Source organism: Labrus mixtus, chromosome 1 (genome assembly GCF_963584025.1).
Source record: "Labrus mixtus chromosome 1, fLabMix1.1, whole genome shotgun sequence".
In the NCBI taxonomy this organism is placed as follows: Eukaryota; Metazoa; Chordata; class Actinopteri; order Labriformes; family Labridae; genus Labrus; species Labrus mixtus.
Genome location: NC_083612.1, coordinates 31,811,086 through 31,838,276, shown reverse-complemented (window position 1 = coordinate 31,838,276; position 27,191 = coordinate 31,811,086). Strand labels below are relative to the sequence as shown.

The following is a 27,191-nucleotide window of genomic DNA, read 5'->3' as shown; positions in this document are numbered from 1 at the left end:
CAACATAGCATGTTTCTTTAATGTCTGAAAGGTCGTTTTATGATTTCATTAAGTAGATATCTTATATATTGATCCTTTCAGTAACAGCTATTCACCGTGATGTAGTTTACACAGAGAACTACATTCGGACGCTATTTGGATCAGGCTAACTGTAGTAATTAGCAGCAGCATAATTTGTTAGAGCTTTGTTTTCCCCTGCATTTGGCTGATGGTGATTCTGGTTAACAGTTGAGAACAGTTTGAGGCTAACATATCTTGGATGCTTGCTAGCTTAGTAATGTTGCATCAAGGGTAGAACCTGGCAGATACTAAAGCCAAATGTGTGCCTGTCCAACTAATGAAGCCACGACTCATCACTTTATTCTTCCCTGAAAGAGAGAGGTCATCTTGAGGCCCTAACGCAAACATTAATCCTCCAAACTCAAATAAAACCCTCCCTAAGCACATCACCTGAGCAGCAGACTCATGCTTTGAAATATATAAATGCCAAAAGTCACTGAGGTTGTTAATGTTCCTCCAAGAAAAAGAGGCTGAAGAAAATATCTGAAGTTAAAGAGAATCAGACTTTGCAACAACAAGAAAGGCAAAGTAAAACAGCATAAAACATTGTGGTTCACAGACAACAACAAAGTCTATTACCCACAGCCAGTTGACTTTGCATTAACAGTCTGCATTTTTAAACATCCTGAGCTGTCTATCCGAGCATTTGAAGATAGTTGACATACAAAGGAAATGTACAGCCTATGGTTTACCCCTCCTACATGTCTTTATGCCTGGTGTAATGACTTCTGTCCACAGCCTGATACTGGGGCACTCAGCCAAGGGATTGGCTGCCCACACTGTGCCTCACTTGTCAATTGATCAGGGTCTGACTCCAGCTTAGTGAACCCTCAGTGCAAACCTCAAATGAGGCACAGCACGAATGCATTCATCTTCATCTGAGGCACACAGGATAAAGTATCAGGGAGTTATTGTGTAACAGAGGTGGTTACAAGGAAAGCACTGAAACCAGAAGATTTTTCAGCTCTATTTCTGGTGCTTAAAGTGCTTTTGCTATCACATAAGATCTGCGCTGTGTCCATTATGAAGCTGTATTGTAGACCTTCTTCTCTTGTCTATCTAATTACATGGGGCCTTTGTGCTGTTTGTGTGTGTGGTATTCTGTTGTGAGATGCCCCAGCCTTGCACAGCGCTGCAGTACTAACATTTGCAAAATGCTGTGTAAAGTAGTTTGACACAAGTGTCTAGGAAGGTGGTAGGAAGGCAAACTCAACAGATGACGTTTTTTCCGGAGGTGAAAATGTTTGTTTCCACAACATATAATGTTGGTACTCGTATTTTATCCTATACTTTAGCGCCATTGTTTTGTATTGTATCATATAGTATTGTATTGTTTGGTATTATATGCTTTTGTTCGGTATGGTATCACATTGCACTGTATCCAATCATAGTGTATTGTATTGTTTTACTGTATTGTGCAGTATAGCATTGTGTTGTATTGTATCACATCACATCGCATTCGCGTCATATCATCTGATGATATTTTTTCGTCTCATATCAGGTCATGACTAATGTATAGGATATAATATCATTCGTTTTTGTTTCGCACCTTGTTGAGTCATATTGTGCCATCGCATATCATGATACAAGTTGCAACAATGAAAGCCTGTTGCCCTGAATTTTTCACCTTTCTAAATCTTTATTTTTCTACTGCATCTTTTTGATAAATCTCCTCTGTGCCAGAATGTAAGTGACAGCAGTGAAAGCTTTTTGAATCTTTGACCTGTGGGAAATTGGAGACATTTGTTGTGCTGTTTACCGGTCAATATCAGCAAATGGAACTGCCCACTCAGATGGAGAATTCTGGATTTATTCAGTGTAATTTATGAAACTGTTGCACATGTCCATTCATCATAATCAATCAAAGAGCAGCTGGGCCAAAAGAGCAATTTGGAGCCCTGCAGAGTTGTGCCATTGCTGAGTCTGTAATAAGTTTGAGGAACATTATATAAAGCAATATTGCACCTCTGGGTCCAGTTTGTGTCAGCATATAATGAATCATTCATTAGTTGAGATCCATAGCTTACAAATACATCCACAGGTTAACAGAGAGAAAAGACAGTAACAGATGAAAATTATTTATGAGTGAACAGCAGAGTTGATCTAAAGTAACAGAGATCAAGCTGTACAGATGTTAATAACATATGGACCAGAATGCTTTTTTCAATCCACTGAACATGTCAGAAGCATCTGCATGTCCAGATTTTTTTGCATAACCATGAGCGGTGCTAAAAACTAAAATACTTTCAGAAAGTAATGTGAAAGACATACTTTTGCAAGACAGTAACACTGTTCTGGGGGTTCTTTATAATTGGAAACCACTTGCTGTTTGCTCTGGGCAGACTTTGGATCCCAACACTATTGATTATGAGTTACACCAGATGCCAGAGTTGGATGAGCGATGAGCAGCGAGAGGATGGAAGTGATGAGTGTGCCATGAGGGGGTTGTTTGTCTTTTGGCCAGGGAATTATGTCAAGACTCACAACCTCCAAAATCCATCAGAAACTGGCTGTCCAACCAACTACATGTTCATTAAAGCCCCAGGATATTTGGCTTGAAATCGTGAAAATGCATATTTATTATCAGAGCTGACTGAGTTTATCTGAGTTTAAATCTGAGCGCAAATAAATGTTAAGAAGCTCATTGGTCTTTACAGCTCATTTTACTGGTAAGAGCATTTGTCAAGACTGTGTGGGTGTGGCCAATCACATTATTATTGACATCCACCTTGTTCCACACAGCCATAGTTTATGTGAAAATCAGTGCGACTGTTTGAGTCGTTTGAGTCAGAATCAGAGGAGCTACAGAATAGGAGAAGGCCTGTGATCAGGATTTATCATTTTGATTTGTTACTAAATGTTGAATCAAAAAACAGGGGCACCACACAGGGCCAAGGAGTTAAAGGCTTTATATGCAATTTTTTTCATCCAGCAGATGTCGCCCTTGAGCACCAGCATGAAACCAAAACAACTCGTGGTGCATTGTTGTGTTAGCATGCTAATGCTAGTGATCTTTATTATGCTCATATCTTCACACTGCATGTAAATTTACCTGAAATGAGCGTGATCTAGAAACACAGTTAAGCAGTGAGTACAGTATGTTATTCTTCTTTTCTCTAGTCCCTCAATTAAACAACTTTTATACACGAGGGGAGGAGTCAGCCAGCTGTCCTGGCGATGTAAACAAACTGAAGATAGGACTCTGAAAACTCTGAAAACATCACAGACAGTGGGACTTGGGTGTTACACCCATTGTAGACAGTCATGACTCACAGAGTTATTTTCAGAGGATATACTTGATCTCTATTATATTTAAGTGTGAAAAATCACATATAAAGCCTTTAAACCTGTAGCAGATGCAAGATGCATCAAGGCCTCTGTATATGGAGCACCTCTTCTACCAATTTAACTAAACCAGCATCCAACACATTCAAAGTTAGCATAGATGCCCCCATTTGTTCTCAAACCAATGTTATTGATGCAAGTCTCAATTATGGCTTATAGGCTCAGCTAGTTCTATATTATTACCTAACTAAACTCCCCCCAGCATAAAAATAATCATCAGCCTGCACTTAAAGGAGCAATTTATAACATAACTACTGAATGAAATCATAAAATGACCTTACTATTTTTTTATCAGACATTAAAGATGTTGAAGTGAAGCTTCTCTGACAACAATGCAGCAGCTAGTATGTCCTCCTAAGTGGAGATTCTGGTCCAGAATGGTCTTAAAGGCACTCCCCACACGGCTGTTTTGGACGCCCCTCGGTTTGCCAGATATGAAACCAGGTATCACGCTAAACCAACAGGTGTTGCAGCAATGAAAGCGGGCAAGCAACCACGTTCAGATATAACTGATTCTACCTGACCTTACAAGCCTCTGCATTTTTCTAATAAGCTTGACTTCCAGAAAAACGCTAGGATGAATATTGGAGATCCTTTTGACCTATGCAGAGCTCATTAAAAACTGAAGCTTAGTGTCCGTGACAATGCAACCCGTGTGGACATATACTCTAGAGAGGAGGGGGCGGGGGAGACAGCTCTCTCCAATGTTTTGAATTTGGACAGCAGTACCAAATTTAAGTGTCAGAGTTACATATTGCTCCTATAACTACCTCAGCTGAAAATAGACAACCTTCCATATTTCTAAACTACCCACCATCAATATTTGGCCAACAAACAATACCTGCGCTGGGTGGAAACAGCCAAACAGCTTTAATGTGTCTAATCCTAGGATTGGAGACTTGAATTATTCTTGTATTAATTTACAAAGTGTAACCATGCCCAATTCAAATAAAAGCACAATGTTCTGAAGTTAAGCTGAAACTAATGTCTGAAACGTTTGAAATGCTTTCTATCAGCCGATGCACATTGAAAGCTGTAGTGCATGTTTAAAAGGCTATAGATTTGAGTCGCCAGAGGCTTTAAAAAACAGTAAATATGTTACCACGTGCCTTCCAAACATTCTTTTAAATGACCCCTTCAACTTGACGACTTTGTTTCTTGTATAGCACACAAAATAATGTAACGCCTCATCATGTTAAGACAGTGAAACTCCTATGTTACAGACAGTGTAGTGAATGTATTTCTTCAATGAAGATCATACAGGCGACACCCATCTTTGCTGTCTTATCTGCAAGAAAATCACAAATTTCTTTGTCAAAAATGTCGTCCCATTGAAGTCCTATTAAAAAATGTATGATTAGACTTTTCACACTGAGTGACAAAAAATAGTCACCACTGAACATCTTCAGCATATTTTCCAGTCGGGTGTGCTGATATACCACACACAGCTAACGGCCCACAGTCCCACCAGAGACGCTCTGCAGCTGCTGTGCTGGTGTTTCTTAGATCTTCAGGACTTGGGCGATGTTTTGCCCCACTTACATGCAGCCGCTTTGTGAATTAAAAAAGGCTCCACAATAAAGCCTGCTTGTGCTGCGGATAGCAAAGCCTTCCTGTGGGTCTGAATTAGTGTTCTTGGACTTGTACCCAGAGTCCCCTCCAGCCAAACAAAGCTGTGAGGAGATTTTGTTTTGTTTGCCACCTCAGACCAGCAGAGGGAGGTGTGCTCAAGTCAGGAGGAGGAAAGCTGGAGTGTATTCAGCTGTGCCTGCTGGAGCAACGGATGTTTCTTAGCAGCCACACCCTGAAATAAGAGCACTTCCTGACAAAACCACACACACACACGCTATGATATGTGACGTCGATGTGAACATAAACACTGGTGAAATAGAATGATTTCCAATATTGCACATCTGTTTCAAACACGGCCAACAGTAACATCTGGTGTCTCAACATGTTTCATCTTGGCCTACTTGTAAGCATAGCAGGTTAAAATAATGATAAACAATTATTACATTACCTCTGAAAAACTCCAGTAGTAGAGACGTGTGTGTGTGTGTGTGCGTGTGCGTGCAGTTTGAGGGTTCAAATACGTCCTTGTCTGTACATCAGTAAGAGTTTCCCTCAGGATCTGAAGTGAGAATTTTACTTGTACAAGCTTCCAGTTAAAAAACTAAAGTGAAAAACATACTGCTTCTGTAGACCTAAGTGATCCTTCTCCCTCCTGCACAGAGCAGAGGGATAATATTATGAGTATTTAAATGACAAAAACAGGCTAAAGAAAGCCCTCTTCTGCAGGGCTTTATGAAAAAGTCTGAGATGAATTATGCACATCCACTGGCTTCTGATATCCATCCCACAGGGCTTTTCTCTTTTCATTAAAAGCTCTATTTTCTCCAACTTTGTGTCCCCCTTTTTTCTTTTTTTTTTGAAATAGAAAATGACTTAGCAAAATCCTTTGGTTCAAATCAGTGCACGATTAAATGGCTTATTGTGTGTGTCTTTTCTGTGGCTGAGGGTTGTTCACTAGCTTGGGGCTATAATATTACACTGGCATAAGAGAGAGGGAATGGGGGAGGGGCTATTGTGGCAATAAGCTACAAGACCTCAAATCACAACAATCACACTTAAAGCAATTCCTGTACTGCAGAGCCAAGCAGGAGTTTTTGAAAGTCTGAAACACAACCTTTATCAGATCACATATCTGGCAGTATTGTCTATTTGCCCATCTTGGTCTTAAATCCAAACTGCTTCAACTAAAATAAATCAGCCAAATGCAATCTGATGAGATTAATGGCACTCAGATTAGTTTTTTTTTACATTTATTTTGGATAGTAATCTAATTAATTTGAAGAGAGAGCATGGCCAGACAACAGAAGACAAGTCACAGACAGAGAAGTCAATCGAGACAATGACATCAACTACATATGAGCTCATCTGCAAAAGATGAAAAATATATTTAGACTTTTTAAAATAAAGGAACAACCCCGCCTCAGATCCCCCGCCAGCTTTAGTCAGAATCCATGAGGGGAATCAAGATAGACAGCTTGTGTGGGGGTGTTACTGGTAGACGGGTTAGGAGTAAACCTTTCTACAGAATTCTGTAAGGACTGAGGGGGATAAAAAAAAAAAAGTAATAAATCCCTGTGAGTGTAAGCCTTAGTAGAAATGTTTATGTTTCATGTAAGAGGATAAGTTGGTGGGATGGATTTTTTTAAATGATTTTTGATTAGGGATTGAAAAACAAGGTGCATATAAGTTATTTCTGCGGACATATAGACGCTTAAATATTATCTTTGCATATAGACAAATACATTTTAGACAAAACTCGTCCTAAATTGAGATGTGCGAGATAAATGTCTCATATTCTAACACAGACATCAGCCCCACGTTTTCAAAGCCACTATTAATAAGTCATTCACTAGTGATTAATGCCCTCAGACTTCATTGAATTGATGTGTATCTGCACATCTCTGATTAAAGCACAGATCTAGTTTAAACTCTCTGCCGCCTCTACAGTAGCTCCGCTGCATTTATAACAGGAGTGCACATCGTACTGTATCCTCTTGCAGCCGAGTCATCCCGCCATTCGGAAGCTCAAAACCGGGTTTTAATAATGATGGGACACGGAGCTCATCCATATTAGAGGAGTCTTTAATGAACTCAGACCGTAAAAGACACTCCTCCCGCTCCCGGCTGGCACCGCTCCTCTCCACTCCCGTAGCTTCCCCAGACGCTGCGCGGGAGGGCATCCACACACAGCCTCATCTTTATCAGGATCTGCATCGCCTTCAAGACAAAGAGAACACCGCCAAGTGAGGATGTGCTCCACTAGCAAGAGGAGAGGCCAGTCTTAAAAGTCATTATTTCTGCAGCCGTGCCCGCCCGGAGGCAAGACACGGCACCGGTTCCTTGGAGACTCTTTGCGGGGATGCGCAAAGATGTGAGTAAAGAGTGCGAGGCAGCGTTGTGATTGGTCATACCCTCTCTGAAAGCATCAGACACACGACGAGGCATGTTTGCTCCTGCCAGAGCAGCAACGAGGTGGCAACAAACTTGAAGGGGAGACGCGTTGTCAGAGTACACAGTCCGTTGCGTTCGCAGCGTCAACCATCAACTCGCATCATTTTTCCCCCCGAAGAGGCGGACGCGCTCTCCGTGGTGCTGAAACACAAACACTCCGCGGATCAACTAGTGTAGAAGAAGAAGGTACTCGCACTCCGCCACCTGCTCCCGAGCTGCATGCTATTTGGAACACAGCTACAGTGAGGTAAGTCCAATACTGCATACTGTTAAAAGACTGTGCCTTTATTCAAGCTGTTTTGCTTTGTGATACTCCACCACAGCCTCTAAAAAACTCCACATTGTGTATTCTGTGTGTTGTTTCCTGTGACCCCAGAGAGTCTGTGTGCTATATTTTGAAGTTTCATCTTACAGATTGATTATTGTCAAAGTCCAATCTTCAACCTCACTAGAGCGGGTTTACTCATAATCTCCTGAAAGGAAAACTATTGAGCAGCAGTCTTCACTGATTGTGAAATCTCAGGTGTTGTGCTTGCTATTATGAAGTTACTTACTTTGCAAAAATGTCCCTTGATGTTCATTCAGCTATTCCCTACAAACTGAGTTTTTCCTCCCTGCTGATGTGGCTTCTATGAGCAACAAACTTTGAGAATTAATGCAGTGCTTGTTCTCCCTGTTTATAAAGTGTAATGCTTCAAATAGTTCATTTACTTTAAATTAGGTAATGAGTAGAGACAATAGAGTTGATATACAAATTAAGCTTTTTTTGCCTCCCCCTCAATGCAGTTAGTTAAACATGTTGAGGTTTAAGACAGGACGGGGTCATCCTCTGCATGATGAGGTATGTTTTTATTTCGACTTGTTTCTGCTGCATACCTCATCACCTACAGTAAAGACTCTTTGTGTTGGAGCAGTGACAGACGCAGCCAGCTGTTTGTTTGCAGTCTGCTGCTACCTGATAACTTCATGCAGCCACGCATCCATATAGGACAGCTTTTATGTGTCATTTTTCTCTGCTTACGGTTCCCCTGGCTTTAAAAATCACTCTTTGTTCAGTGTCTTTAAGTAAAAACTTTGTAAGTGATAACAATGGTCGGGGATCCATTCTATTTTTTTTAGTTTGTTGGCAAACCTGCAGCTGGAGTACAATCAGAAAATAGAAGGGATCTGGACAGAGTTTGTTTGTGTGTGTGCATGCATGTGCGTGCGCGTGTGTGTGTGTGTGTTGTTTGGGTGACTGTGTGTGTGTTGTTTGGGTGTCACATTGGATTGGTGTGTTCAACAGACTATAAAAATAGCCGGTGCACGCTAACCGGCCCTGGGGCATTTATTATTTTGGGTTAAGCTACTTTTATGGTGCAGATGATTTTTGCTACGTCATCTAGAAACACAACGTTGGTGCAGTGATTTTAAAACTCTTGATCATCCAATAAAATTAAGAAATGAAAAAAAGGTTTTGAATATAACTATGTGTCTTAAACATTTCCACAACATGCCCCCCCCCCCCCCCCTCCCCCGTCTTTCTCACTATGTTGGCTGGTGGTCAGCCAGAAAGATTGCTACAAAAGTTTAAGATCTAGAAGATCTTACGCAGTGTTGTAATTGACAGTACTGAGACTTACTCGCTTTAATTAATCACCCTGTTGAGCTGAGAGGGAGCGTGGGTGTCATCAAAGCAGAACAAGGACCCTTTGAGGTTGGAAACTCGCGGCTGAATGACTTAAGTTCTGATCAATTTCAAACAGGGTGACTTAATTCCAAAGTCTTTTGTATTGAAATACTTTGGGTGTTTTGTGTTTCAGTCATTAGGGCAGTTAGCTGCAAAACTCTGTGGGATTGTGGGAGACTTTATGAACATTGGTGGCTCTTATCTCTCCAGTTTTTTTACTCTTTATATGCATGGATTATAAAACTGCAGAAAGACTGAAGGACTAACCTAATGGTTTGCAGGTTCCACTTAGGTGTCTGTGATTTGCTTGCATGTGAAAATGTAACACCTCTGAAGGACAGGTGAGAAATCATTCCAGTGTCCAAGCCTTGCATGCCTGTACTAGATGAGATGTGATCCTCCTCTTATCTTGCCAGACTTTGTCATCCCTGAGAAAGCCAGCTGCATTTTCAGATGAAAAGCTTGTTATGGCACTTGACCTGTGCACCAGATTTTTGATATTCACTCCTCATGCACAGACAGACCCCTTTCTGCAGGATCATAAACAGAGCTGTAATTGCAAGTAGGGTTGCTTTAATCAATTACTGCACCGTCCTCCAGCCTGCGAGTCGGGGGAGCGCAGGTGTCATCAAAGCAGAATGAGGCTCCTTTGAGGTGGGGGGAGACGTGGGACTCAATGACTTCACTCAGCTGGGTCACTGGACACACAGCCGAGCTTTGACGCGTACAAATTGTGCTTGAAGATGCTGCGCTGATCCTGGGAGGCTCTGCGGCTGGCAGGGGACCAGCAGAGCGGGGACATTGCACTCCAGATGGCCCGGAGAGGCCAAGAGGAAGAGAGCCGTCCAAGCCCAGCTGGGAGTCAGGGAAGCTGGACGGACGCTTGTGTGTGTGTGCGTTTGTGTATGTTTGCGTGTGTGAAAGTGATTCAGCATGAGAAACAGAGAGAGAAAGAAAGAGGTCTGTATGTGTGTGTATAAGGGTGTGTGCATGTTGACTGAGAGAGAAAAGGGTTGGTGAGAATGAGAGAGAGAAAAATAAGAGCGAATGAAGAAGGCGCCTTTGTGTGTAAGTTAGTAAGTTAGTGTGCGTGCGCGTGCGTGTTTGTGTGTGTGCATGCGTTGAAGTAGTGATTGGAAAAGTGTGGGAGGGAGAAGAAATAAAAGAGAAGATGAAGGAGCTTGTATGTCTCTGTGCTTGTGCTTATGTGTGTTTGTGTGTGAGAATCATGTACTTCTGCGTGCACGCTTGCGTGTGTGTGTGCGTGTGTGTGTGTGTGTTGAAAGAGTGACAGGGAGGGTGGGAGAAAGGGTAGGAGACTGAGAAAATGAAAGACAGAGAGAGAGAAATGGGCGCTTGTGTATATGTGTGTGTGTGTGTGTGTGGGAGGGAGAGAAAATGAAACTAGGAGAAGGAGGCATTCGTGTGTGTGTGTGTGTGTGAGAGAGAGAGAGAGAGAGAGAGAGAGAGTTTATGTGTGATTGCTAAGGAAGCTTTACTCGCGGAGAAAAGGCAGGAAAACAAAAAAGAGAAAGAGAAAGAAAAAGAGAGTGTGTCCCCTGTAAGAGTGTATGAGGGAGGAGAGAGGATATGAAAAATAAAACAGTGATACGTTGGGGTGGTGTGTGAGTTGTGTGTGGTCTTAGTGCCAACAGTCGTGTTTACTGATAATATTAAGCTGCATGGAAAATTACACAAGAAAAAATGAAGGTAACCTCAAATCGAAATGGCTTTTCTTTTATTGCGTCTCTTAGCGGTGACCTCTGGCCCCGTGATCTACTTTTATTAATGTGCTACTTGGATAAAGATCCACGTGATGTCACATTCAGCGGGGGGTGTACAAGCCTTTTGGGCGCATGGCTTCAGGCACATGACCTCCCGCTGTGAGCTCAGAATCTGAGATTCAATCCTTCGCTCTGATTGTGGAGACGTGTTGCATGTGGGACACTCCTTTTTTCTTTTTGCTGCATGTTTCATCTCGGAGGCGTTGCACTCCTTCTAAAGTGAAGCCACCTGAGAATGAGCGCGACACGCTCACACACACACAGAAACGCACGTACACAAGCACACACACACACAGTAGCTTCACAAAGATAACTTCGCCCTCGCTGTTTTCCATTTGGAAAGCCGCTAGAGAGCAGGCAGAGGAGAAAGCGTGCTCTTTCCTTTCTGCCACATCTGCTCTGTGATGGAATGGAGCATGATCTGCACTTTGATCACAATGAATAATTCCTATGCCTGGCTATAAATATGGTCTGTCTTCAGCACCCAATCTCTCTCTCTCTCTCTCTTACTCTACTTAAAGCAGAAATCCTTGCTCGCCTCAGAGTAGCGCTCTCCTGAATGTGTCACTGCGGGCGCACTGCAGATCTGCTTTTCTTCCTCCCACCATGAAGGAACCAGAAGCTCTAGCTCAGTGACAGCCTCTTCTGGAGAAGACTGTGATGTGTCTCCCCAGAAAAAAACGTATAGATTCAGTCTGCGACTGTGATAGCACTCTACTGTGCAAAAAGTTTTATATAAGAAACCACAAAAGAGCTTATGGTGTGACGCTGGCGTTGTTCTATATTTGTACATTTCACATCAAAGATCTCTCAGTGTGCCTCTGCATCGTGTCAGACAATTCTTCCTCGTCTATGTTACACCTGAACATCTTAACAACTCAAGCCTGTTTCCATATTTTGCTCGTTGCTTTGATGCTGTTGCATTGCAGCAAAAAAATATATCAGCCCATGCAATGTTTCTGAATTTCCTTATCATGCTACTAAGGCAGGGGTGTCCAAAGTGCGGCCCGAGGGCCATTTGTGGCCCTTGAGGGGTTTTTTTGCGGCCCGTGACATCAAATGAAGAATCAGAAGATTTTGGCCCGAGGCCTTGATTAAGATTGGCACATTATCTTATTTTTCTTTTTCATATTAACAAGGGCTGAACAATATTCCTAAAATAGAAAATGTTCAGTAACATGTATGTTGTTGTTTTTTTTTATCTACAGCTTTTACTATTTTCCACATTTTTTGTAAACTATGAAAAAAAACGTATGCAAAGTTTTTGCAAACAAGCGGACTGTTGTTTAACCATTTAATGACCTGAGCTAAATGCAGAAAGCTTTTCCAAAGAAATGAACCACGTTACAGGCTTGATTCTGAGACAAAAACTAATAAAGTAGAACGAAGAAATCAAAATATTTGATTTCCTTTTATTAAAGGGTTTCTTTAGCGAGCCTTTTGATTCTGATCTACAAAGCCTTACTATTTTTTCAACTATATTTAAAAAAACAAAACCTGTGGCCCGCGAGCGATTCTAACACGACAATTTTGGCACGCAAGAAAAAAAGTTTGGACACCACTGTACTAAGGTAATGTGTGTAGGCCGTTCAGTAATTTCATATGCAACCAACATGGAGATAAACCTTTAAAGGAATTGATTCAGGGAAAGTGTCCATCAGGAGTTTCTCTGTAGTGGGGGATGAATTCATAAACTACCAGTTGTTTAATATCTACAATTCACTTAGCAGACCAAGTCTGAGCCATGTCACACGTTTCTGTGACAAGTCAAAAAGCCAGTTTTTACCGGTTTATCGATGTATGAAAACGACTGTACATTAACCCGATGTAATGCTTGTAAGCAGTGAATTTAAAGTACAGTAGCAAGAAGTAAACCAAGGTCTCTGTTTGTCAGAGAGTTACATGAGAACACTAAAGAACACTCATGTTAAGGTTAAATTGTGCATAAAAGCTTCACAATGAGCTCTATGGTGTTTCTACACATCACTGTCTGGGGTATGATCTCAAGAGATTTCAGATTGGTTGCATTAAATAACAAATCAGTCCTGATCCACAATATGACTGTCTTGACTTACTAGACTCAGTCTTTGGATCATTAGGGATTGCACTTAATAAAAAATAACAAAAAAGGAGGGTATGTAAGGTGGGTGGCGGGGGTTCTGTCCTGATTTTTGAAGTTGAAAGGTGAAATGTTGAGCTCTGTCTAACCAATGACAAAATCCCATGGCTTTAATTTTAGTTGGCTCCTCCAACACAATGGCTGTTTTCGAAATCCTATCTAAATCAGTATGCAGTATATACAGCTGTGACACATGCACTGTACAGTCTACAAAGCAGGAAAATATGAGGTGGTAAGACTTATTAAAGTCATATAAAGACATATATAAACATGTCATATTTGTTATTGGTTCATAATGTGGCAAGATATTCAGTCACCACCACCGACGAGTTCAAACAGCTGTGCTCCGGCATTTTGATCTCTGACCTGGCACTTCGCTTACTGCATTCTGCATACTGCATTTTGGCCAAAATCAGTATGTACTAGTAGTATAGTATGCGGTTTCGAAAACAGCCAATGAGTTCTACAACTTGATTGGAACAGACGGGAAATAAGTGATTGCTCTGACAGTAACTACGTTGTTGTAATCATCTATATTCAGAACACCTGAGGCGATGTAATGGATCGTTTTAAGTCCCAGAGATGTTGTTCTCTGTATCAGCACTGATGTAATGCCTCTTGTTCAGTCAGATTTCTTGGTCAGAACTTGCAGTTGTATCATTTGAAATATCACTTTAAATATGAATAGAAACCTCATCATTCTCATCCGTTTTAGAAAAATGAAACCAGCATTTGCAGAATCAAGCCCACACACGAATGTGCATATAGGCCATAAAACAATACAATTTGTATGTTAAAACGAAACCTTGCGATGGATTTATGCATATTCGGTGTATATTTACAGCAGGGAGATGGTGCGTGTGGGATTTTCTCAAAATAAACTGCAGTTGCCATGTTGATTGTAATAAAAGAACATGTCATCCTGTGAAACAATGCATCTCATGGATGTGCTTTTCATAGTTTGGAGACAACAATGAACCTCTATGACACAGAGGAATAAGATATATCCGGCTTTAGCTCCTTGAACATTTTGTAAGAAGGACACGTTTTCATTGTACATGTTTGCAATGAGAAAAGTAGAATATCTCCAACCTTATCCTAAAAACTTGTGTTGCTGAAAGGAAGAATGTGCAACATTTTACATTTAAATACAGCAGAAATCAAGTAGATCCGTTCATCCTGTAATAGTCTCTCTGAGCCATGACTGTCTACAAGGAGTGAGGACGGTGATTCCTGCTGGCTGTGTTGTTGTCAGAGCTGTGTTTTCACATCAGGTTTACAAGGCGGGCGCCTCCCCTAGTGTATAAATTTGTTTAAGTCAAGGACTAAAGAAAAGAAGAATAACATACTCACTGCCTATTTGGATGTCACACAAGTGTTTTTAGATCACGGTCATTCTGTGTCAATTTACATTTAATGTGAAGCCACGAGCTAGCTAAAGTTGCCGCTTGCGCTAAACTCATTCTTGCGAACGCGAGTGGAGGTGTGTGTATTGCTGGAGGAAAGCGGAGGCTTCAGTTTATATTGGTTTCATGCCGGGGCTCAAGGGCGACATCTACAGGATCAAAAAGTTGCGCGTTCTTCCTTTAAACATAAATGGCCATATAAACCCACAATAATACTATATAATGCAACAATAGATTATACTTTATTTTCATAGTTGTAAAGTTTCATTTTTGATAATTACTTTCTTTGAAATGCTTTTGAAGTTTACTTAATATAAAAAAAACCAAAATAAAAAATGGATAATAATTATTTAAACATAGCGAGCCAGACAGAACCAGTTTCCTTGGATTGACTTTGTGTTAACACATAATTTCTGATTCACACATCTGACTACAAGCTCTTGACTGGCATAATCAAAAAGCCTCTGATGTGTCAGGAACAAACCACAGCACAATTCTTAGGAGAGCGTGGAGGTAGTGACAAAGGATGGCTTCAGGCTGTGCTTTAGGAACGATCAACAGAAGCTGAATCTATGTGTCTGTGTATCAATGCACCCCACATGGACGTGCTGTGTTTCTTTTCTTGGTATCAGGGCTCATGCCGAAGAGTTTGGCGAATTTAAATACAAAAAAAATTCTTCATTCCCGAACACGGCACATTCACATCGCCTCACACACAAAGTATGCCGTATCCACCTATCACCTCTAATGGGAACAAAAGGTCAGGGCTTAATTATTCATTTGGGATGTCAAACAATGCCGGCCGGCTGTTATTTAGGGTGGGGGAGACCCATTGAATTATTCAGGGGCAGGATTCTCTTTCCTTTAGAAAAAGCGACGCGGTGGTTCAGATGTTTCCGAGAGTCTTATCTCCACGCCGAGCCCTCTGTCATTCCTGCGCTGACCTTGGCTGACACTGCTGCGGCAGCATGGATGGCACAGAAGGTGGCAGGGACTCATGTTCTTCCTGTATCTGCAGGCCTCCTCCACACAGACCGAGTGAGTAGGAAGCACTACAGGGAGCTGGCTGCTCCTCGTCTAAGTTCCCTCAGTGTCTGTTTACAGTACAGCATGTGCCACGCTGCGCCAAGCCCCGGTGCCCGTGTATGAAAAACTGCAGATTATTCCCCTACAATGACTTATTCTGCTTTTCACCCGAGGTATGTTTCTGTATTGGCGCACTTGCCATGTCAATTGCTCTTAAGCGGCTTTCTTAAGATGTAAGGGGTGTTTATTGCAGCTGAAGAGGCAAAAGCAGATATTAATGCTATTAAAGTGCATTAAAGTGAAGAATGCCGTAATGTGAGTCACTTCCAGGGAAGGATTAGAGGGAGGCGGCATGGGGAGGATTCTGTGTAAGGAGAGGAAATGTTCATCTTGTTATGTGAGAGAGGCAGGAGAGAGAAGAGAGGGACAGAGAGAGAGAGAGAGAGAGAGAGAGAGAGAGAGACCACCCTGATGCTGACTCTACCACTGCTGAACAACAACAGGGGAACACACACAGACGGCTACAGTAGGGGTCTTATCAAGCAAGAAATGGCAAGCAGCCCAGAGGAAATCAAATCAGCCGGCATGTTTGTCATTTTAAATGCAATCGACAGAATGATCCCATCTTCCTATGGCCAATATCGCTCTGCTGTCTGTACTGTAGCACTCGATAACAGCAGAAGAGATCATTTTGACTGTGACGGCTCTGCAGTTATAGATCAAATACAGTGACCTATAGTACGGATATCTTCAGCTGCATTACACGATATCCCTGCTAAATGCTAAAGAGCTTTAACACTACTGTGTGATGACTTCTCGTGCATGGAACGGACCTGATAATTAACTGATCACTGATAAGTGTCCGATAGCTCTGAATTGAGCCTCGTATTACTAAATCCATGGATAATGATTAGTTCACTTTGAAGCATAAGATGAGTAACTAGTGATGTTCCACTCATTGGCTGATTTATAGTAAATCACTGAGCTCCATGTAGAAAGTGATCGGTCTTATCAATTTACAGACACTTATGAACAAATCTTTACGCTGAGGTAGAGATACAGCTCCCTGCTGTGGTATCATTGTTAAGACAGTGATTCAAACATAATGAATGTGGGGTTTGAACTTTATTTTCAATTCTTCTTATTCTTATATGCGTTTAAACACTCTTTAATCCCAACAAATATCAAATATTCTGGAAATAAAATCCTGTTTGTAGTCATTGTTAGACTATATGTATGATTGAGTGAAACCTGTATTGCCCCTAGGGGAATTTGCCTTTCACCGAGAGCAAAAGAACACAGTTTAAGTGGCAGACGTTGAAAGCATATACAGCACAGTACAAAAAGACAAAATTATTTTTTAAAATAATAGATTCAAATACATGATTAAAGCATCACATGATTACATGTAGGGATTTCAATAGCAAGTTCAATAAAGTGCAGAGTGCCATGTTCATACTGAATGATCAGCGCTGAATGCTGAATGCTGTGTGGTACAACTCTTTCAGTCCTCATCCTGGGCATTCTGTACCTGCGCCCCAGAAGTCAAGAGTTCATACTCAGACCCAAAGGCATGCTGAGGGACAATAATCCCTAGTGGATTGGACTGCTAACCTGCATACAGGGCTAAACCATGCAGCAAGTAGTTGCGTTGTTGGTTAGCGATGGTAACAATGGCTTTGCTCCTTACCTCACCTCTAGCTCGTGGACTCTCCAGGCACCATGAAGGGAGTCAGTTCATGTTCATGTGTAGACTTGAAATTGAGCTAACTCCATGTTGTACAGTACACCCTATCTTCAAAATGACTCTTCATCAGGTCATTTTTTATTCCTTCCTCCCTCATTTCACATTAAATACTTGTAATTGTGTTTACTCTTGAACATTGTACATTTTAACTAACCACAACTGAAGCAATAGAGATGTAATTATAAAGCAGTTCCATGTTTGACAATAAGCAGGTGTTGAAATCTCTGCCTCTTCTAATTCTGGGTTTTGTTTAAGTTTCTGTACAGCAGTCATGTGAGTACAGTATACATGTTGCCATAGAGGATAAAGTCGATGGAAATGTTCAGCTATAAATCATGAATGTTGAGGGCAGGTGGACAGTGTTGTGTGTTGAACCTCAGTGTTCTGAGGTGCACAAGTTTAAAATTCAAGGTTGGATTTTTGATGCCACCTGGACCTCGGTTGAGCTCAGGATCCAGACTGATGAATTGGTGAATGAAAACAGAATGTTACTTGAGGACACTGACACAGGGTTTGGTGTGTGTGTTGCTGGTATTTCTCTCAGAGACACTGTCCTTATTGCCATGGTACTATGTGCGGAGCTGTGACAACGCTCATTTGTCTTGAAGCTGAAAAAAATGTGTTTGACGAGGAGCAGCTTCCATTGGGGTGTCTCTGTGTAAATATAGAGGATATGGATTGGCCCAGAGAAACTGAGGGGTGAGGGGCGGCCCGCTCTCTCAGGCTGACAAGGTGACTGGCTCAGAGGCTGAAGCCTCGCCAGGCGCTCTTTAAGTTCCAAGACAGCAGGGTGCCTGGAAAACACAGAACCAAGGACACACACATACTATATATCAGCCTCTTGCTTCAATGCAGGGCTCTTAAAGCATTAACTCTTCTGGAACCACACATGACCTGGTGCCAGGGTGTTGATCAATTAGGCCAGAGTATTGCTGCCCAAGTTAATTACACTCATTTATTTAGCCTAAGCTTGTCGGTCAGGACTTGGCAACATATTGAGGCTTTTTTGGATGAACCGTCAAGGTCTTAATTTGTACAGTAGGTGGGCCCGAATGGGTTGATTCTTCCCCCAGAGAGCAATCAGGCAAAAACACCAAAAAAATGAACACCAGTTTACAGTAACATTTTAATAACCGATTTGAATTAAAGCTCGTAATTTTGCATATGAAAGCTATATGACATGGGTTTTTAATTTATAATGCTGCATGGTTGAGTAAGTGCAGTAAAATAAATAGTTGATATAAAAGGGACACATTATTTTACAATAATGCAATTTAAAAGCTCCAAATCAGCACCTCCTTCTCACCATTCGTGATATTAAAAATCCTTAAAAATCAAGCAGGACTCTTTTTATGGTGTTTAAAATGTTACTATATGTATACTTTACATTCAACATTCCAAGTTTAGTTTAGTGCACAGGAAGTGCAGTACAGCACATTTTGAGTGTTATCGACATATCAAATGGTCATCGGATAGCGGGAGTTAAGATATGAGATGTTGGGGCTCAAATCAACCTGGTAGTTAGCTGAGAAGGCAATTGTCATCTGTTGTTTCGATGTAGCGTTAAGATATGACCTCCAATTATATTAAGATGGCGATACACACAGTGTCCTTATAACTCTGATGGTAGCAAAGCATAGGTGAAGTAGTGTAAGGAGAAAGAGGTCAGTAGTCCGTTTATGGAGATGAATGGATTCTTCCGATAAACACTGAACTTAAAAACAAAACTTTGACCAATGAGACCGTGGCTCATGTCCTGTGTAATACCAAAAGCTAGTATTTGGTTAATTGAAACAAAATAGGAGGGCCTCAGCATTCTTTAGGCAGGGGAAAAAACAAAGCAATAAGAAGGTGTTCTTTGGTAGAAAAAAAGTATCAAGAAAAAAGGCTGAACCAAGATACGTTTATTTGTAAAAAAGCTTTATTGTTGAGGCTAGTTTATAATGGAACTGATAAGTGTAACTACACAAAACCACAGGTGATGGGACTCACAAGCACAACTCTTGAACGTGGTCTTGGTAAGGAGGTCAACAGTCTTTATTTATAGCAGGAACATGCAAACGGATCCAAAAAGGGAGCAGGCTAAGTCGTAGCCAAAAAAACACAGCCGGGATCGAGACCAAAAAAGTAATTCACTAGAAACAAAGGCTTGAACGCTTGACATAGGGGACAAAGACAAATTGGCACAGAAGGAAGTGAAGACAAGACACAGACTGAATACTAAGGTGAGGGGGAGACATTGAGACGCAACTGGAAAGAATCAGGGCGGGGCAAACAATTGCACATGTTGGAAACACGTACTGTAAGGGCAGGAACTAGGAAGTGGAGGATCTGAAACGAGAAAAGAGGCAAGTGACTCAAAATCAAACAGGAAATAATACAAGGAGAAACTAAAGCATAACCTAAGACACCGCTGGACACTAGCCTTTACAATAAAGCCTTTTATTACATTAAGAGTGGTTCAGCCTTTTGTATTTGGTTATTTGAAAGCCAAAATGTGTTTTTTTCTTTGCTAACAAACGGTCTAATTCTGCTTCCTTTTGACTGCAACATATTACTAACTGTTCAACTTTGTCACTGAAGATCTAAACAAAGGCTATGGCTGTGAATCGCGTCACTAGCTGAATGACCATATTATATCATGTAATCCTAGAGATGATGGTTTTCTTTGCTTTTGTTTAAGGTCATTTAGAGACATCAGTGTAAAATCACATTGGATGATATTGTACTTGTCTGACTGGTAGGTAGAAAAACGTAATAACAGACCATTAAACAATCTGATGACATCAAAAGGTGATGTTTAAGTGCTGATCGTTTTCACATTATGATGAAATTAAGAAATAAATATATGGTATGAATAAAACGCCTTGAAGTTTGAATGAAATGATCTCAGACCTTGTGTGGAAACATTTATCAAGCCTTTGAAAAAATACTGATCTATCGAGCCAATAACCAGAGTTTTTAAATAAAGACTGACCTACAGCAATAACAGGTTGAACTTTAACAAAACACTAACATTCAGCAATGTGTTCTCCAAAACTCTGGTTACACATTGAGGTATATTCAGTATTTAACTAATTAAATTCACCATGGCTCATTACTTGATCTCAATGATTACGTATAATTAATCATGTATGCATTTGATTACTTTAGTCAGGATGTAATTTACCTTTAAACATCTAATCATTCAATCCCTGACGTTTCCCTTTAATTGAGTCAATACAAACACATTTATCTTGATTGTTATTTAATGTTTATTGTTAATTGATCAATTTGTGCACCCCGTAATAACATCCCCCCTCATCAGAGAAAATGAATACCATTTTTTTGTTATCTACTTCTCCTCCCGATTAAACAAGAACCAGAGGCTTCGGGTCGCTCCTTCAATTAGTGTTTCATTTACCACATTTAATTACCCACAATCTCTGCCCTCTTTGACCCTGCAGGAAGCCTCATATGACTAATGATTGCACTTACCTAATTTCTTTGCCTGGGAAATCACATCACCGTCTATTTCCTATCATCTGCTTACAGAGAGGGAGTATATAAGGTGTCTGTGGATGAAAGGATTTTCTTTTTAGAGGGGTGAGTATATATTTACCAGGGCAGAGGTTTGAAGTCTGTATTGAAAGCCCCTGTGATGCATCCATCTGGTCACCTTACTACACCCAGACACTTTGATCTCCCAAAAAACCCCACGCTGCAACAAGTTTCAATCATACTGTGTAACTGCTGAACAGAAAGTCAACATTTCCATATTACAGTATACAGACAACAGACTCACCAGCTCACCAACTTTTATATGTAAAAATATTTTATTCAAATTAAAATGTTATAAATGGCTATAAAAAATACCGAATGAGCATTTAAAGTTATACATAGGCCCTGCAGTATCATTTTTACGACTACCTAATGAACAATAATTTTATTCATAAATAAGTCCTAACATGAGTGATTTTGACAGTCAACCTTCCCAGCTTGAGTGATTTGATTGTTTTTTTTTCAGCTTGTGTGATTAAATTGGTTGGTTGGTTCGTATCGTTCTGTTTTCATGTGAGCGATAACACTAACATACAGATAATCCAGCAGTGTTTTGTCAAGCAGTTACCAAAACAGTTAATTCGAGGAATACAGCAAGTTTGGTGTTCGGTGTGTTAAAGCTAACGAGATGATTATTACGACGGAGGATTAGGGCCACGTTAAATTTTTTTTTTTTTTTAATTTCGAGATTAAACTCGTAAATTTACGAGAATAATCTCGTAAATTAACGAGTTCGAGACCAGCCTGCGGGAAGATGATGAAAGTAGAACTCTTAAAGTCTTTTCCTCTGCAGAAAACTTCCTCCAAGTCAGTGTGGTTCTTTCTTCAGTTTCTTCCAGTATCTTTTCAGGGTGCTGATATTTTATGACAATGTGAAGATGATGATGTGCCAAAAGCATGTGTTGTTTCATATCTGCATAAGTAAAGTATTATTGGTCTGCCTTGTTAAAGTGTCTCATGTGCAGAGCCAGTTTGTGTCCTGTTCATCATTTTACAGATAAACAAGGTCTTCCAAGTTGAAGTGAAAACTTCTCTTAAACTGTTTTTACCGACTACACAAGGAAGTATCCTATTTCCTTATTAGTGAAACCTTTACTAAAGTATTGCAGTGTTTCCCCTAAAGAAACTATATATATATATATATATATATATATATATATATATATATATATATATATATTTTTTTTTTTTTTTTTTTTTTTTTAAAGATTTATTTTTGGGCTTTTTGTGACTTTATTGTAGGGATAGGATAGTGGATAGAGTCAGAAATCAGGGAAATAAGTCATTTAAGGATACCTTTCCGATAGCAAAGGACAGCTGTCATTAAAAGTAACACATGAACACCAAAATTCCTTCCTTGTGTCGTCGTGTCGGCATGTCGGCTTGTCCCCACCCCCCCCAACGCTGTAAACATAGGGGAAACACTGTATTGATGCTCCATGTTTGTCATTTGAGAACAGGATGCTGCTGCTCTTCTGATATAGACTAAAATAACTACTTTATTCTTTTATTCTTATATTATTTTAAAGGCTTTAAGAGTTCTTAATTTTCGCGCAGGCTGGTCACAAACTCGTTAATTTACGAGATTATTCTCGTAAATTTACGACTTTTTTAACGAGATTATGAACCGCATATAAAACAAAAAACAAACAAAAAACAAGCGAGCGACAGTTGATTATGTTAGCGGACAAGACTCACAGGCTACTGTATCCAGGAATGAAGATGCTAACGTGATTAAACTTTGTGATGCCAGTCATAGAGGATAATGAGAACGATGAGGAGGATGAAGAACAGGACTTTCTGACAGAGCTGCATTTAAAAAGAAAGTCAGCGTACCATTAGCTGTTAGCGATCTACTTCTGTTGTGTGTTGACTCGGGCTCATGTTAGCTAGCTAGTGTTTGGACAGGAGAATGTTACGACTCCTTTTTTATGTTCCATTTGGTGTCATGGTTTGTGGATTTAAAACTCTGTAGCTCTGGCACCTGCTATAAACGGCGCAGCCCCTAAGCCCCCTAAGTTACCGTGATCAGAACACCATTGTACCGTTCCTGACTGACAATATATTGATGTTCAGGTCCTCAACAGTGTTAGCAGTTCAACTTGCTTCACATAGTATCCTTAAACCATAAGACATGTTTTGTTTAAGGGTTGTGGTTTTGATACTCCCTCAGTAAGCTCTTAATTATGGGTCTTTTATTAGCTTTTGGATTGAATGATTCAGTACCTCTTTGTATTGATTGAAGATGCTTTGGCACTCTTTCTAACTTTTGGTTAGCTGGAAAATGGCAGCGAAACAAATTGCTTTATTTTCTCACTTTTGCTTCAATGAGCATCTGTTACACTCACAACTGCTGGCTGCAAGAGAAATACTTAGAGAAAAATAAGTGTTTCCTGAATATATACACTATCAATCCTCCCAAAACTACTATAAGGAATTGTTATGCTTTATATCATCCCTGATAGAGGTGAAATTGTACTAAATTTACGAGAACTAAATATATGAATGTATGTGTTACACTGTCATGTTTGCTGTTATATTCATCACAATGCGTTATTTATTTTCGAAGAATGTGTCTACAGAAATTGTAGTGGTTCCAGAAAATGTTCAGAGCTTCAAAGCTTGTGAGAAGAACTTTAGGTTTTATAAATTTCCCTTGTGGACACAGTGTTACGTTTTATCTGGCACTGACAAGCATTAACATTTACAATAGTCATTTTGTCTCTGATGGTCTGGTTTGCTTTTGTAGGTCATAAAGAGGCATCGCTTTTAATTTCAGTCTATTTCATAACAAGTTAAAATCTCCTCACAGGAGCCTTAAAGATAGAGTCAGTAGCATTGTTCTGTGCAGCTTGTAACAACGTTCAAACTGGGCCCACACTCACAGCAGGACTTAATGTGTACGTAGTGTATACTGCTCGTACGTACACCACAAGCTACTGCACGCTAGCAAAAGCTAACCGTCGCTGTTTGGCACCTGCCTGTCCAACAGTAATGGTGATAGCCAACACAAGGTTCACCCATGTTTGGAACAAGCTTTATCTGCTTGGGTTTCACCTCACTATGATTTATGTTTTCTCTTCTGTGCCGGTAGGTCCACATTCATCATATTTGCCAGTTTGAATCGTGTCCAATCAGTTAATTGAATCCACTCCTCAACTCACTTGTCATTGGCTGGAGAAAATACGCCAGATCCCCACCTAAAAACGCCATGTGTCCACCGAAATAAAACAAAACATCAAAATCCAGGCAGAGGATAAGGGTCTCTGCAGACACAGTCGCCACCACACCTGTATGGAGGCCCATGAGTGATGATTGAGTGGCATTACTTTCTGTATAAGTCCATGCTTTATTTTTTAGATGAAAGCTACTGACTTTTTCTTTAACGAAAGGGAGAGACGTGATGTTTTTAAACCATGGCTGCACAAGTCATTAACTATCAGCTGGCTCTTTGAACTCATGAACAGTCAGAGCAAACTCCAATTCCAAATCAGAATCAGGATCAGGATCAGAAATACTTTATTGATCCCAGGGGGAAATTCGGTGTTACCATTGCTCTTCACACAATACAGCAGTAGGAAATATTACATTTCAAAATGTTTGGTCTTGGCATTGAAAATCGAAATAAATCTTCAATACTGATAACACTGAAAGTGAGCCAGCCCATAATATGAAGCAGAGAGGCGTTCTTCTGTGCTCGTGTTTCTGCATGGACGTATAAGAGTGGAGTGCTTCCAAGTTGAATAACTGAGGCTATCGGATTGGAATAATTGTATTAAAGTTTAATATGAGCTATTAGCTTTCAGCAATGTTGTTTCTTAAGGAACTAAGCCAGTGGAATTAATTCCTCACATGTTGTGGTGATATACACCTACTGTTTAACACATTAAGCACTGGAATATTATTCCTTCAACATAATTGGTTTGCATTTAATTTTAATGGCGGGTGGCTATTAATGGTAAAGATTAAGGTTTCCAGCATTAGTGTCCGACTATGAGCCAGGGCTTGATGTTTCCAAAATGACTGCCTTAAGTGTTGTCTGTGCTGGAAAATACAATCACCCATCAAATCATTTAGCCATTTAAGAATCAGACGGGAGTCCATTATGCTTTGGGAATTTAAAGCAGGTATGACAGCAGGCCACATCATGGGCTAAGAAACTCAAATGAAGTCCTTTTAACTTTTACAGTTACATAGTTTACATATTTATTTGTCTTCCAGACATTCAGCCCCTGATCTGTGCTGCAAATTACGTTTTCAATGAAAACAAATTAGCTTTGAATGGCACAGCAAACAATATGTCAGATTTTTTGTTATTGTCAGCATGGCTTCTTTAAATTATGATAACAATCATCCCTGAATGTTCACTTAATGTTTATGATTGTTATGTTGACAGTGAAGCTGTTCTCTTATATTAACACCAAACAGCTGTATGTCTCAGTACGTACTTAAACCCTGACCATAAATACATCAGAGGAGTGGTCATTAATGGTAAATGGACTTGTATATCACTTTACTATTTTTTTCTTCCAAAGTACTTGCAACGCTTCTACTACATGTCACATTCACAGACTGATGGTAGAGGAAGCTATGCAAATAGACCAAATGCCTAGCAATACTATTCCATACCCACACATTCACACGCAGCAGGCAATGCAGTGACACTTCAGGGTTCAGTAATTTGATGTTAAGTGTTTTAGCCAAGGACACTTTTATGTCCCCAACATTTGGGTTGAGACACATCCAAACTCCACACTTGGCCACAGCCTCCCCTGGGTAGAAATGCATTGTACATTTTGATTTACACATTTTTCATCTATAAATGTAATTTGTAGGAGACATGCTTGTTGTTGAAAGCTCACTGCCCAGCCTGCCCCATTGTTCATTCAGAGGTGTACAGTAGAGGTTCACACAACTGCTGGCTTGTGAACAGTTACTGAGTTACTGAGGGTTTCTGAGAGCATCATTCATTCCCTTTTTCAGGCCAAACTCTCCCAGCTGCTTGAGTAAATCACACCAGCACTTCCTGCTCCTGTGTTACCTGCCTGCTGGTCTCATTTGCTTTATGATCCTCATGTTTGAACCTCTGACTGCACAGGCTGGTGTACTAACACAAGTCTATGTCAGTAGTTCTCAGTGAGACTTTGAGTTCAATCATTACTTTATTTTCATGTCAGCTAGAGTTGGTGGGAATTTGTAAATGGACTTGAGCTTATATAGTGCTTTTCTAGTCTTCCGACTATGCAAAGCGCTACACCTACACATTCATACCCTTTCACACACTGATGGTAGTGATCATCAGAAGTAACTAATCCCATTCATTAATCCCAGCCACTGAAGCAGCGGGAGCAATTCAGGGTTAAGTCTCTTGCCCAAGGACATGTTGCTCAGCTGGGGATCGAACACTTTACCTTCTGGTTGAGAGGCGACGACTCTACCAACTGAGCCACAGCCACCCATGTTTGTTTCAGTATAAGTCATACAGATAGAAAGTAGGAATGCAACAATATAGTACCTCAGTGTTTTAGTCTGTGTTTTCTGTTTGGTTTGGTTCTGACACCGTTGGAGTGTGTTTTTTTAGTATTCTATTCTTCGGATCCTAAGTCAAGTTTTAGCAAGGGGTTAAGAAAAAAAGCTATTTTTTTATTTCCTAAACTATTTTACTTTTATCAAAACAACTTTCCATATCATTAAAGCTCACTGGACTTTGAATACTGCACCTTTTGTACATTTTGTGTTTTTATATTTTTAAATTCTATTTTATATATTTGTAATCGCTTCTTATATTTTTATTATTTAACTTCTTTCTATTTTTGCTTTAGTTCCTTTAACTGTTTTGCACCAAAACACCAAGACAAATTTCTTGTACTTGGCAATAAAAACAGATTCTGATAATGTACAGTCCTGGTGTATGGTGAGTAGTCTCATGGATAAGAAGGCAGCGTGTACAAATAGGAAGACATTCACTATTTTAAAATATATTTATTTTTCTCGGCCTTTCACAAAGAAGCAGGTCGTCAATTAGCCATTTGAGTTAGCGACACGCGAAAAACAATGTTTGCAGACAGTCATTTTTTGGATAACTGTTTTCTCTTCCTTGTCATTAAACTCAACACAGAGATTGAAATGTCTCCATACCACTGATTTAAAAGATGGCAATGCTTCCTTATAATGCAAAAGTGATGTGTGTATTCTGACACTAGTGTGGTCAGCTTCCCAACCTGGTGATTGGATATTAACTCAGGGGGAGGGGGTTTCTTTATCTTAGCACAACGGAGCAAATATGGAGAGAAGTACAATGCATGGAATGCAGTTGTACTGAACCCTGGATGCTGTACTGAAAAGTTCAATATTATATTGAGACTTGTTGCATCCTTGATAGATAGATAGATTCATCAGACAAGAAAAGGAATAGTAAGTTGTTCTTTTAAACCGTTTTGAAACAGTGTGCATGTTCAGAGGAGCACATTCA

The 27,191-nt window shown here is 40.2% G+C and overlaps 1 protein-coding gene across 2 annotated transcripts in view; it reads left to right on the top strand.

The window, feature by feature from the left end:
• The first annotated feature begins 6,339 nt into the window (after positions 1-6,339).
• Positions 6,340-27,191, top strand: part of LOC132977518 (carbohydrate sulfotransferase 8-like) — a 222,964-nt gene continuing 202,112 nt past the window's right edge. The window contains exon 1 of one of the 2 annotated variants that reach the window (XM_061042150.1): positions 6,340-7,675. The gene's annotated coding sequence lies outside the window, so the exon portion shown is untranslated. The remainder of the gene's footprint in view (positions 7,676-27,191) is intronic. The other variant, XM_061042142.1, reaches the window with a different exon arrangement.